At 44.0% G+C, this 14318-nt stretch overlaps 1 protein-coding gene across 1 annotated transcript in view; it reads right to left on the reverse strand.

Moving 5' to 3' along the window:
- The window catches only part of SLC6A17 (solute carrier family 6 member 17), a 279329-nt gene that overhangs the window by 156659 nt on the left and 108352 nt on the right, over positions 1-14318 (reverse strand). The window lies entirely within an intron of this gene.

A 14318-nucleotide genomic window follows, 5' to 3' on the forward strand; every position in this document is an offset into this window, starting at 1 on the left:
GCAAATCTGCAGTTAGAGTATGGAATCTTTTGCACCCAGCCAAACAGTCCCATTAATGTAGATGTTTATAATGGACATTTATGATTTCTTGAAGGGAGGCAGACTTTTCACCTAAACCTATGAATCACTGCACAACTCCAGGCCACGTGAAGGTCAGTGCCTTCTGTGCCACAACAGGACACCTAGAGTCTTCCCTCAGTCCCCATTTGTGTAGCATGCAGGAGTGTAATATACCCTTTGAATGTAGTGGCAACGGAGCAGATGCAACCGACTACTGGGCAGGAGCTCACCCATTTGTGCACAGCAATGTTATCATACTCCAGCTGTTAGTAGGCTAAATCTGCCTCCTCCCCTCCACTTGAGGAGCTTTTTCTAACAGACATGTCGGTTTGCACAGCCATGTATGATAGGGTGATAAGCATTTTGGGGATAGGTTGTTTACAACGGTTTCCAAAGCTTGAAACCTATCAGGTTCCTGTGGAAAGTTTGGTGTCAGTTGTGTACTTGTCGCTTTTAATCTATAGTAGACGAGAATATCAAGGGGTTATCTGCAGTGTTGTCCGAAGGTCATCCATGGTAATAAATGCACCACATGGGCACAACTCCCCCCATGTTTTAATGCAAAGCCATTGGAGTTGCGATTGTGCTACCTGTTCACTTGTTGCAGTAAACAGCGGGTGAGCCTGCATTGGGGTCTTTGGCATACACAATATTGTAAGGTGTGCTTTTTCTCCTCAGGCCTTACCATGCAATATTTGTGTAGATCACTAGTTTATTTCCTTCAACACCCGCTTTGGCCGTCATTCATGGACTGTAGTTCGGGGTGTCGTGATGTAGGCAGTAAAGAATGTAAATAGATCATAGATTGATGTTACTGTGGAATGTGAGTAAAATGACTGTGTTAGACCTGACAGCACTAGGGTGGTCACCCGTAACTTTTTTCCTGCCTCCCTCAACTTTTTAAGATACTGTTTTTGCTTGTTTTTGGACTCTGCACACTTTACCACTGCTATCCTTTAAACATGGTAACATCGGAACATACCCAATTGGACTATTTAATTTACTTATAAGTCCCTAGTACAGTACACTATATGTGCCCAGGACCAGTGGATTAAATGCTGCTAGTGGGCCTGCGGCCCTGATTGTGCCACCCACTCAAGTAGCCCCTTAACCTTGTCTCAGGCCTGCCATTGCAAGGCCTGTGTGTGCAGTTTCACTGCCAATTCGACCTGGCATTTAAAAGTACTTTCCAAGCCTACAACTCCCCTTTTTCTACATCTAATACACTCCTAAGGTATACCCTAGGTAACACATAGGGCAGGGTGCTGCGTAGACAAAGGACAGGACATGTACCTGTGTAGTTTACACGTCCTGGTAGTGTAAAATTCCTAAATTCGGTTTTACACTGCTGTGAGGCCTGCTCCCCTTCATAGGCTAACATTGGGTCTGCCCTCATACATTGTTTGAGTGGTAGCTGCTGATCTGAAAGGAGTAGGAAGGTCATATTTAGTATGGCCAGAATGGTTATACAAAATCCTGCTGACTGGTGAAGTTGGATTTATTATTACTATTTTAGAAATGCCACTTTTAGAAAGTGAGCATTTCTCTGAACTTAAATCTTTCTGTGCCTTACAATCCACGTCTGGCTGGGTTTAGTTGACAGCTCCTTGTGCATTCACTCAGACACACCCCAAACACAGATACTCAGCCTCACTTGCACACATCTGCATTTTTCAATGGGTTCCTGGGCTGGGAGAGTGGAGGGCCTGAAACTTGCATGTCAAAGGACAGTAGCTTGCCCTCACACAAAGGACTGCCACACCCCCTACTGGGACCCTGGCAGACGGGATTGAACTGAAAGGGGATCTTGTGCATTTCTAAGCTACTCTTTGAAGTCTCCCCCACTTCAAAGGCACATTTGGGTATTTAAACAGGGCCTCTGCCCCTAACAACTCAGACACTTCCTGGAGAAGAAACTGGAACCAGAACCTGCATCTTGCCAAGAAGAACTGCCTGACTGTCCAAAGGACTCACCTGTCTGCTTTCTGTGAAGGGCTGCTGCCTTGCTGTTGCCCTGCTGCCTTGTTGCTCTCTGGCTGTGGTGAAGAAGTTCTCTCCAAGGGCTTGGATAGAGCTTGCCTCCTGTTCCTTGAAGTCTCAGGACCAAAAAGACTTCATCTCTACAAGAAGGACTCCTTGTGTGTCGAAATTTGATGCACAGCCTGCCAGAAACGACGCACAGCCTGCACAGCGGTGAAAATTTCACTGCACGCCGAACCGGAACGACACAGCACGACTTCGCATCGAGAAGATCAACGCAGCGCGAGCGTAGCAACCGGAAATTTGACGCACAGCCCACCTGAACAACGCACAGCCGACCCAGATCGACGCAGCCGCACTTCCAGAGAGGAATCGACGCAGCGACTGCCGTGTGGTAGAAAATTCAAAGCAACGCCCACCGAATCAACGCAGCTCCTGGGACTTTGTCCTTCCAGCGCAGGAAATCCACTCATCGTCTCCGGGGCGTCTGAAAGCCCCGCTACCCGAAGAGGATCTACGACCGAGTGCCAGAAATTGACGCACAGCCATCTCTGCGTGAAAACTAAATGACTCATAGCTGTGTGCGGCCCGAGAATTCGACGCACACCCCTTTGTTTCTACGCATCTCCTCCTCTGCGGTTCTTTGAGGAGATTTTGCACGCAAACCAGGTACTTTGTGCTTGAAAGAGTGCTTGACTTTGTTTGCTTTTTAAAAAGACTTAAGACACTTTATATCACTTTTGCAATGATATCTGAACATATACTTATTGGCAAGCTACCAGAGGGTGGGCACAGGATAATTTGGATTGTGTGTGACTTACCCTGATTAGAGAGAGGGTCCTTGCTTGGACAGGGGGTAACCTGACTGCCAACCAAATACCCCATTTCTAACAGACTGGAACATGGAATGTTGGGTGGAAAGGAACAGGGGATACCCTAGCAGCTGGATGTGTCATCTGCCTCTGGCTTGTCAGAGTCGTTTATCTCCAGTAAAACTATTTTCAACACACTGTGTGCAGGTCATCTTTACACTGACATGAATGGAGTGTGTTACGGGGGAAACCAAAAGTGTGCATATTGTGCATATTGGGCCTGGGCACATAAGTAGCATAGCTCCATAATGGGGATTGCGCAGGTTTGGTAGGGTTGTGTCATGATGTCCCAGGTTATTCTAGGTTTGTTCCCTGACCAGGTACGTCTAATGAGAAGGGAAGTTAGTATTTTGAAGAAGCATGTCATCATCCCAATAGGGATATCTACAAAATAGTACAAGAATTTCCAGAGGATTACTATTTTAATGTGGCTGGCTGTGCCAGCCATCAACAATGGGAGTTTCAGCCACTGGTTTACTTGATCTTCTAATGTATCAATTGCCCTTCCATAGTTGAGGAATTGGCTTTCCTCGACACTTAGACCTATCCACACCCCTAGACATTTTATTGGGCCATCACACCTTTCCATGGGATATTCTGTGTCACTTTGCTGTGTACATCGTCTGAGAGGAACAATTGCTGTTTTTCAACAGTTTATGGACAAAGCAGACACAGCACCAAACTTGATAAGTTCACGTATCACAGAATCTAGGTTACTTTATGGATCTGTAAATAAAGGGTCATATCATCCACATTAGAAGGGGGCTTATCCTGAAATCTCAGTGTGTACCGCGTGTAGTGTTGTCTGATTTCAGCTACAGTGGGCTCCAATGCAAGCAGGAGTAGCACCAGAGACAGGAGAATCCCTGTCTTGTTCCCTGAGCAACTGGCAAGAAGAGTCCTTCGTTCATGTAGATTTGAGCTGTAGAAAGGTGTATAGTAGTCTAGCCATGAACAGATAAGATGGGGGCATACCCATGCAGCTCATAGTCATCATAAAATAGAGGCATTCAATTGAGTCAAATGCTTTTGTAGCATCTAAAATATTGGTGTTGAACAAAAAATGCATGGTGGATCTCCTTGGTACAAAGCCTGCTTAATCCAAGAAGACCAGTGACAGAAGAAGCAGTAACATTCTACTGGGTAGGGCTTTAGCTAGAATTTTGGTGTTACTCATATTGGTCAACAGGGTTAGAGGGTTTGAGAAGTGTTATTATTATAGCTTTACGCATAATTTGAGTTGTGTCCAGGGCCTAGTGCCTCTTCATACACCACCAGGAGTGGTGGTGCAACAAGTCAATATACATATTGCAGATTTCTGCAAGTAAGCCATCAGACCCAGGAGCTTTACAGTTGGGCCGTCCACTGATGGTATCTTTCAATTTGTCAGTTGCGATTGGGTGGTCTGGAATCTCCAATTGTGCTACACTTAGCCAAGTCAGGGCCATGCTTTCCATATATATATGTGTTCTTGGGCAGAGGTGCCCTCAAACTTAAATGTATAGAGGACACATGCATAGAGGTCACTAGAGTAGCCATGGAACACATGTTGTCCTTTCAGATGCCTCGTAGGGTGTTTGTCCGTCTTCATGTGTGCTTTTGTGTTATGTCATTTGCAGCCCAGAGTTTCTTATAAATGGTAGCTAGGGCTTTCCTGCATCTTTCGCTCTCTCTGTCCACCACCGCCGAGGTACATTTGCTCAGATAGTTCACCTCACGGACCCCGAGTTCATTGTATTTCGTAATGTTATGTACGAGTTCTTCCATGTACCGCGTGTCATCAGTGCTAGTTACTCTCCTTTCTAGGTCCTTTATCTTCACTTCTACTGCTGCAATTTGTCGACATAATGTCTGTAGCACCCCATGTTCCCTAACTATACAGTAGCCCTCAACACCACTTTAAATGCTCACAAAGTGTAGCCAGACTGGTGTCAGACCCTTTAGTTTCTGCAAGTTAGTAATGAATGTCAGCGCACATTTCATTTCAGAAACAGCTATCAGGACCCTCTGCGATAGTTGCAACATTCGTGAGGCTAGGGCTGTGTTCGGCAGTGTGAGGGTAAGCGTTACTGGAGAGTGGTCAAAAAGCGTGCAGGCGTGGTGCGTGACGGTCCCTACACATGTACTAGCATTACACGATATGAGCCAGTAATCTAATCTAGACCACATGTTATGAACTGCTGAGTGAAGTGTATCCTCCCTAAAGACAGTGTACCTATGATACCCACATCCATCAGTTTGTGATCTTTGATAATATTTGTTATGGTTTGGCTGGCAGCAGAGTAGTTTCTAGTCGGTAAATAAGATCTATCTAGTTTAGGGTCCAGTGGTTAAAATCCCAGTCCCAGATGATTGTTTTGGATGCCAGGCCTTGCTGCATCCCACAGATGTTGAGAAATAAATCCGGGCCATCAACGTTAGGGCAACGAACATTCAGCATTGTGACATGTTTGGAATGAAGCACTTAATGCATCATAACATATTTACCAGTGTCATCACTTAGTGCTTTAAACAGGCGAAATGGAATACCCACCTTAATTAGAATCGCCACCCCCTTGAGCTGTTTGAGTAGGATGATAAAATACTGAGACCTGCCCATTTCTGAAACACACAGGAGTCAGTCTAAAGGCGGAGGTGCATCTCCTGTAGAAATGCAACATCCACTTTCTGTTACTGCAAGTACGCATGCACCCTTCTCACCTTTCTGGAGTCGTTGAGCCCCCGTACACTCCACATGGTGAAGCGTACAGGGCCTTGCCTCAAATGGATCATATGTCATAAGTGCAGTATAACTTGCTTATTTTAAATGCAGTGCCAATGTACATTTAGGAAAGCATTAGTCTGCTCTGTTATAGTAACCTGTATAACATGGGAACACAGTGTAGCAATCAGCCCTTCCCTCCCCCTCCCACGTCGGTAGCCCTAACTTGTCAGCGGATACATCCCTGCACCCCCACCTACTTTCTAATTCAACTGGCAACGATATAGAAGCTGCAGAGCATGCTCCAAGAGAATCGGAATAATACACAATACGCTGGAGTTTACCATTCGATGGTGGGCCTCAGCCAAACAATCACATATGCCAGCTGCTGCACCAGCCTGGGGTGAGCATGTGGTATACAAAGCTAGTTGTGGTACAATACATTTTGTGTATACCTTGTTTAGCTCAATGAGGTTATGTAGTCAATTCAACTTTGCAATGTTTATCATAGCTAAGACCACGTAGAGCACCATTGGGTATGTCTCTATTAGTTTAGGAATCACAGTGCCAGTCTGATATTTTCACATTATGATGTGCCTCAGGTTTCAGTCATCCCCAGAGTCAGTCTACAAGTGTGTGTAGTATGGAAACTAACATATTTTAAGCTTTTCAGGAAATTGCTTGCCTGTTGCAGGCTTTAAAAGATTGTGTGCTTGCCCAATGTGTTATTTCTAGGCGGGTAGGGTGCAGCATCCCATATTGTATGTTCAACTGCTGGATTTGTTTCTTTACTGGTTGAAATGCCTCCTGAGCCTCCCACACCACCAAGGTGAAGTTGGGGTACATTGAGACTTTACTCCCTTTGTATTCTATTTAATCCACAAACACCTCCATTTGTCCCATGGAGGTGGATTCCGCAACTCCCATTATGTGTAGGTTGTTACATCTAGAGTGCACTTCCAAATCCTCAATTTAGGTTTTAATGGGCAATAGAACTTTGTCCATTTGGAGAACTTTTTTATTGTGGGTCTGCTGGTCATCCCTCATGTGGATATTCTTTGTTCAGCTTCCAAGACATGAACGTCATGTTTTTGAATTTTGTGAGTGATGTTGTCCATGCATACGGAATGGGAGTCTATCTTTTGATCTATGGATGCAAGGCTGGGTTAGATTTTGGTCTCCTTGTATTTACATATCCCGTGCCAGTGCAGATTCAACCTGAGTGCCTGTCCGACAGGATTAAAAAAAAAAAATATGGACTGCTTTGGACCTGTTGATTTGATCATCATGCAGGCAGCGAGCAGTTTGTCCCCGGCCCCCTTCAGCAGCAAAGCCCCTTCATGGAGGAGTCAAGCTAATTACATGCTTGGGGTCCAGGACCTGGGAGGCTCCTCTTGGGGATCAAGAACTCACTCCAGCAGAGAACAGCAAGTCTAGATGCAGATCCAGTGCAGCAGGTCAGCTGGGCAGGTTCAGAGCGCTCCCTGAAGCTTGTTGGAGTCACTTGGAATAACCTACCCGCCGGACTCCTCGCCATCAACAACTGGATGACAGCAAGCCACCTCAAATTAAACTAAAAAAACAGCGAGATCATCATCTTCGGTCCCAACAAGACAACATGGAACGACTCATGGTGGCCCACCATCCTAGGACCACCCCCAACACCCACGCACACAACCTTGGCATCATACTGGACTCCTCTCTCTCTCTCTCCAAATCACCGCCATATCATCCTCCTGCTTCAACACCCTCCACATGCTATGCAAGACTTTCAAATGGATTCCCCTAGAAACAAGAAGAAGGTCACCCATGCCCTCATAATTAGCAGACTGGACTACGGCAACGCCCTCTACGCAGGGACCACTGCCAAACTTCAGAGAAAACTCCAGCGCATCCAGAACGCATCCAGAACGCAGCCGCATGTCTCATCCTCAACCTCCGTCGCCACGAACACATCTCCGACCACCTCAGATCCCTACACTGGCTGTCCATCAACAAAAGGATCATCTTCAAAGTCCTAATCCACGCTCACAAAGCTCTCCATGACACGGGACCGGCCTACCTCAATGAACGAATCAACTTTCACAACCCAACTCGACAGCTCCGCTCCGCCGACCTCGCCCTCGCGACAGTCCCCCGCATCCAGCGCACCACCTCCGGCGGCAGATCCTTCTCCCACCTCTCCGCCAAGACCTTGAACTCCCTCCCAACCAACCTACGCAAGACCCAGGACCTCCTAACTTTCAGAAAGCACCCCAAAACCTGGCTTTTTGAGCAATAATCCCCCCACCCCCAGCGTCCTGAGACCCTACCAGATGAGTAGAGCGCTTAATAAATTTGATTGATTGATTGACTTCTCCGCAAGCAGAGCTAGCCTCAAGCAGCAGCGCAAAAGTGTGTCCTTCTGTAGTATCCACAGGTCTGGGCGTGTACTCAAGAGTGTGTCTACGAGTCCACTTTTTATACATGGTACCCACTTTGAAGTGGGACAAGCTTCTGGAGTTCCCTTCTACAGAGGTGTCTGGAATTTCCTGCCTCCCTGCCATGGTCCCAGTGTGTCTGGAGGCACAATATGCTAGTGTAAAGTCCTTTGTGTGTGAGCTGCACCAGTGCCTTTGTAGTGCAAGTGTGGTAGGTGACAGCTCCATCACCCCCATCCTGCCAGCGGTAGCCCATCCTGCCAACAGCCAGATTCTCTATTGTGATGCTGTTTGGGAGGAATATACAAAGGCCAGCTACCAACTACACCTAGTAGCCAGGAAACAGGCTGCAGGCACAAAATGGTTAGGACAAGAAAATGGCAACTTGCTAAAAGTAGCATTTTAAGAATTGTAACTTAAGATCTGACTTTACCATTTAAGAGGGCTGTACATTACAATTTCTCAGACACCAAATGCAGCATTCCTACCTGTTTCCGCTCAAATGTTATCACTTATTGAATGTAATGAGGTGACCCAATGTTATTCTATGGGATAGGTAGGCATTGCAATAGTGAAAAACAAAAAAAACAAATATGAGAGTTTTTCACTACCAGGACATTTAAAACTTACATGTCCAACATTTGAAATACAATGCACCCTGCGCTATGGGCTGTTTAGGGCCTAACTAGGGTGACTTATATCAGTGGTTCTTAACCTGTGGTCCTGGGAGCCCTGAGGGTCCACAAGGCCTCTTCAGTGAGTATGCAGATGTTTTGCAAAATTAAATAATAATAAAATGAATACATTTTAAATAAAAAAATATATATAAGTAAAGAATCAAAACTGATAATTTTAAAACTTTTTCCGATTTTGATTGTGCATTAAACCAATTATTCAAATTTGCGTTCATTTGCTTGATGTGTACGTGTTTTTGTATGAAAGTGTGTTGTTTCAAGGTCCAAAATATAGAAATTGCTTAGGCTGGTGGTCCCCAGCTTCCAATAATGACTCAGTGAGGGTCTTGAGATTCCAGGCTGAGGGTCCACAGCATTTGACAGGTTAATAACCACTGACATATGTCCTAGATAGGAAAGTTTAGGCGTAGGAAAAGGTTAATTTTGCTAGGTCTAAATGGCAGAGTAAAACTGCACACACATGCTGCATTGACAGGCCTAGGATATGTTTGAAAGGCTGTTTAAGGGAGTTGCACAATCAGTGCTGCAGGTCCACCAGTAGCATTTAATTTACAGGCCCTGGGTACATCTAGTATTAATTTACTAGGGTGGTACAAGTAAATTAAATGTACCAATTGGGTGTAATCTAAATTACAATTTTTAAAGGAGAGAGCACAAGAAATTTAACACTGGTTAGCAATGTTAAGCTGTGCAAAGTCCCAAGGGCCAACAAAAACTGGTTCAGAAAAACATGGGGGTAAGGGAAAAGGTTTGGGGTGACCTTGCAGGAGGAAAACCCTGAACCACTAGTAGATGATTCTAAAACGGATAACAAAAGGACTAAACAGCATGTATGTACACCCGATATTCCCTGCTGGCTTAAATGAAAAAACTTTGTTCTAACCAAGAACACCATAAATTATGCACAAGATACATAGGATTCATTAAGGGTTCCTGATAGTACACCAAAGCAGTACCGCTCAGTGAGACGGTCGAAATAGCCATTGTCTAAACTGTCTTGTAAAATTATAAACGGGTAGATTAAACATATTCTTCTTGATTTAATGCACAGGGTGATGAATGAAAACCAGATCCTGAGAAAATAAAAGAGAAATTGAAAACTCAAACAGTAGAAATGGTCACATCGGGAAGGAAGGCATATCTCAATCAGGTTAGCACTCTAGGTAACTTCTAACCTGAACATCTAAGACCAGAACACCTGAGAAGTTGCTAGCATTTACTGGCTTCAGAAGAGGTGCTGAAGGCTCATGTATTTTAGGAACCAGGATCTCTTGAGGCTCATTCCACTTTGATGAGTATAGGTAATTAACACTTTAGAAATAATTGATGTATTAATTGGCTGAGAAAGTGAAAGAGAAGTAGCTGGGGACAAGCACTGCTAACAAATAGAGGAGGAAAGTTCAAACTGTTTTTTGTTGGAGTGGTGTGATTTTTCCAGTCTAACCAGGCAGAGGATCATAAGGCGGAATCCTGTGGGAAGGCTGTACTTGAAAACTGCATAGAACTCAAAGGCAGGTTTGTTGAAGAACTATTGCAAATACAGTGGTAGTAGTTGCATTGAAAATAAAAGTAGGTGCATTGAATACATGTGCATTCAATATAAAATCAAAAATAAATCCCAACAATGGTGAAAAATGCTAGACATTACTTCCAGCTATTACTCTTGGTAATTGTTTTTGTGATACCTGCTGTGAAGTGCACTAACAGGTGACCTAGAGTGTTCGTTTGGCTTACTAGTTGCCATCACAGGAAATATGAAACAATATTGACACATATTCTTCCTTGCCAAAATAACATGCTTGTAGTGTGTGATACCAGAATATCATTCTGAGGATATTATGTGACCTAAATACTGTGTCCTCAATACAGTGGTGGCTAGGGCGGAGAAGCGTCACCCCCCACCAGCAGCAACCGCTGCAAATCCTTCAACAAGGAAAAGATTAGCAACAGTGTTTATTATCCTTTCCTTGTTAAAGGGCGTAGCATGTGGGGTGACGAGCAGTGAGGGGAGTGCACTGTGCACTCCGTTCACTACGCATGTACTGTATGTTTGGCCGGCCGTCTTGGGCCAGCCAAACACACATGCGTAGTAGGCTCTCTGCAGCCCGGCAATACAGTTGCCGGGTTGGAGGGAGTCTGCACAGGCTCCCAGTCTGCCTGGGAGCGCCCTGGCTGGGCGCTCCCAGCCAATTCTGGTGCTGCTCTGAGCAGCATCAGGATTGGCCGCAGGGCAGGCTGGCTTATTTAAAAAAAAAAAAATGTAATGTTCCCTCTAACCCCTCCCCCCCGCGCCGCCCCACCCCCTGCAATCCCACGAGACCAAAAGGCCTAAATATCATCAATAGAGGTATCACCCATTGAAATTAATGATACAAAATTTATACCCAGTAGAGTCAGATTTAAAAAAAAGTCTTTAGAACACAATATATATCTGCCAGATGATATTTCTGTTTGTGATATTCTACATGAACCACTTATGGCTCAACAGTCAATCCCTTCTTTTGACTAGGCCCGTATGAAATTCATGTAATTTGGTGTGCAGAAATTATGCACGATTATGAAAAAGCTACAGGAAAATAACACAAGATGCTGATCCAGGATTTTGCACAATTGTTTTAGCTCAAAATCTGTCCTGTCCCATTGTAAGAAGTCAATCAGGTGACTACCCACCCTGAGTAATAACCACAATCTTTGTCAGGGTGAACCTTCAAAGTCACTATATTAATCTGAGCTCAACCCCCTTGTAGCAATGGAACTGAGCAGACAGGATTAATTTAGGGAAATGTGTAAAGTATTTATACAAAAAGCCAAACTACAAAATAATAAAAGACCCAAACTGAATCAGAAAAATAGAGTACATTTTAATAAATAAAATGACACCAAACAAATTCAGGTTTGACCCAGCTGGGATGTATTCTCAAAAACGTTTTGTTAGGAAAAGCTCAGAAATTGAGAAATTTGAATTTTGCACCCCGGGAAGTCCTCTAGCTGGCCATATACTTTTGGGTCAAGGTTTCTATGTTATAACTTAGTCACTTTTTCAGAACTTGAAACCCTTCAGCGGGACAAGACTACAGGCTGTAGCTGTAGAGGGCCCCATGAGGTCCTACTGTATAGGATTTACTGCTACGTAGAAGCTCCTAACAGAATTTTAGAATGGCAGCATGAATATCTTGTTCTTCTTGATTATCTTTATATAACCCAAAACCGGAGGTTTACTGGTGTTATTTTAGGACAACAGCTGTGAAAGCTATGCACCACAGCCAAAAAGGGGATTTGTTGGTGAGCAGAGAACTGATTTGACCTATTTAGAACTGTAGATATATGATCACATTTACAAGACCCACTTCGCTGTACAGTTCATATTTTATTCATTTTGGCAAGGCTGCTTTTAGCGATGATTTCAACATATTTTTATCAGCTTGCTTTTTTATTCTAGGAATGCGGGGAACCAGCTGCTTGTTTAGTTAGCCTTTGCACCACATGTAATCAGTACTTCTGTCCAAGGCTAAAGAACACTATACACAATGTTAGTTTGTTTTGTCTGTTCATGGGACAGCTTCTAACACCTAGACACAGCATTGCATCGGAACTGTACTTCCAACACAATATGGTTTATTTTATGAACGGCGCACTGACCCAGAAGGGCAGAAGGCATTCTGGCCACAATTATCCTGGGACGCATGCTGTGCATCATGCAGCTTAGCTGGTGCTGATATATCAGCCTCCTGAACGTATAGCCATCTACATCACCGACTAACTCCTGACACTGTTTCCAGATATGGGGCCTGGGCTAACCTCTTAGATCGGTCCAAGCAGAAAGGTATACCCGTTATGCTCTCAGCGTAGACCTAGCGCTAGGTAGGAACCCCTAGTATTTCAAGAACATCTAGAACTACATACACCAACGTTGGATTATTTATCTTTGTTATCATGCTCGTAATGCTGATTGCCTTGCTTTGTTTCATCTGCCTAATTATTGCAGCTCACTCCTTATATGTCAGATTGTGATTGTTTCATTGAATGTATTGAACACTTGTCTTGCTTCTCTGTGTCTTGCCCTGGCATTCATGAGTAACAGTATGAAGGGGTAAGATCTGTTTCCACAGCCTCCCTGGATGGTCAGAGTGTCATGTCCAGGTTGCCAAAAACCACCTTTTACCCCGGTAGGTTTGGGGTTTGGGTGAGGCACTTTCAGCTAGCCAGGAGTTAGGCCAACAGTTACTAATGGTGTGGATGGACTCAGTCTCTCACACTCTGCCGTTTTGCCTTCCTAAACACGCAGTCCTATTATCTGAGTAGGAACCGCATAACATAAAATTGTATAACAGTGAAACTGAGAATTGCAGTTGGCCACTGAGAATTAGTATGCACTGCGCATCTTCAAGAATAATGGCGATTGGACAGTATAAATAAGTCACTGGTAGGAAAGTTTTGGTTGTCTTGAAATAGAAAATGTGAACTATACTTGGTCTAACAATCTAGGGTTTGAAATTCAGAAAGGAATAAATGTTAAACTCTAGTGACATTGCAGGGGGAATAACCAATAGGGTTACATAAGGACAAATAATGTTGTCTAGAGTTGAGGTGCATGAGGGTGCAGATGAATTCCTTGTAAAACAATTATGAAGTGTTCTTCATCGCTGTTACATACAAAGTATGTGAAAATTACATTTGCAAAAGTAGGGTTTGCCGAAAAATATCAGCAAAATCTTGTATCTCGGGGAGAGAGAATTTACAAAACTTCTTACGCTTTGCACAGTGCAAAATTGATAAAGTTTGCAAAGCTTTGTAAGTAAAACTTACATTTCAGCTTCAGTAGTTTAGAGAGAAAAGAGACAAAGGGAGCGAGATGAAACTTTTTATTGGGTCGAGTTTCTTAAAATAAACAGACATTCAGTTGGTTGGGAGAAAGTACTTTTGCATTTTTGTTCATTGTCTTTGTAACAAGCAGTGTTCTTCTCAATGCGCTTTCAAAAACAGTGTGCAATGGGGATCAAAGCAATCATCCCAGTGCTTAATTTGTGAATAAAAACGTGCCTGAAGCCCTCCTCTTAAACATGCGGCTGCTGCAATTAAATGTGAGAACACGGACAGCTAAAAAGGCCTCTTTAATCCATTTACAGCCGTTCCCTGCCCCTTTAGCTCACTCTTGCAGCTTTCTGCTTTCTCCTATTGTGATGCTTTTTTGTTTTTCTCTTCCTCCATCCTTCCCATAAGTGTCTTTTGCTCACAGTCAATGCTTGAGGCAGAAAAACAAGAGCCGGCCCTCACAAATAAGTGCTGGTGCTCGGCACCAGGAACCACAAGCACAAATTAAGCACTGAAGCATTCACATATAATGCATATGATAAGCGAAGCTGGCAATTCGTGGTTTGCCAATTTCGTTGAAACACGTTTTTCTGCTCTGGATGGCTTGGATTTTGATTCTCAAGTGGATAGTCCAGTGAAAGGAGAAATCAGGAAGACAAAATGCCCTTGGGTGACACGTTGTAGATACTCCCTGATCTCACAAAGGGCTTCTTTGAACATTCCAAAAATAGATGTGATGGTGAGGGATGGTTTTTAAGAATCAGAAAGTCCTTACATA

This window comes from Pleurodeles waltl, chromosome 6 (genome assembly GCF_031143425.1).
Source record: "Pleurodeles waltl isolate 20211129_DDA chromosome 6, aPleWal1.hap1.20221129, whole genome shotgun sequence".
NCBI classification, from domain to species: domain Eukaryota; kingdom Metazoa; phylum Chordata; class Amphibia; order Caudata; family Salamandridae; genus Pleurodeles; species Pleurodeles waltl.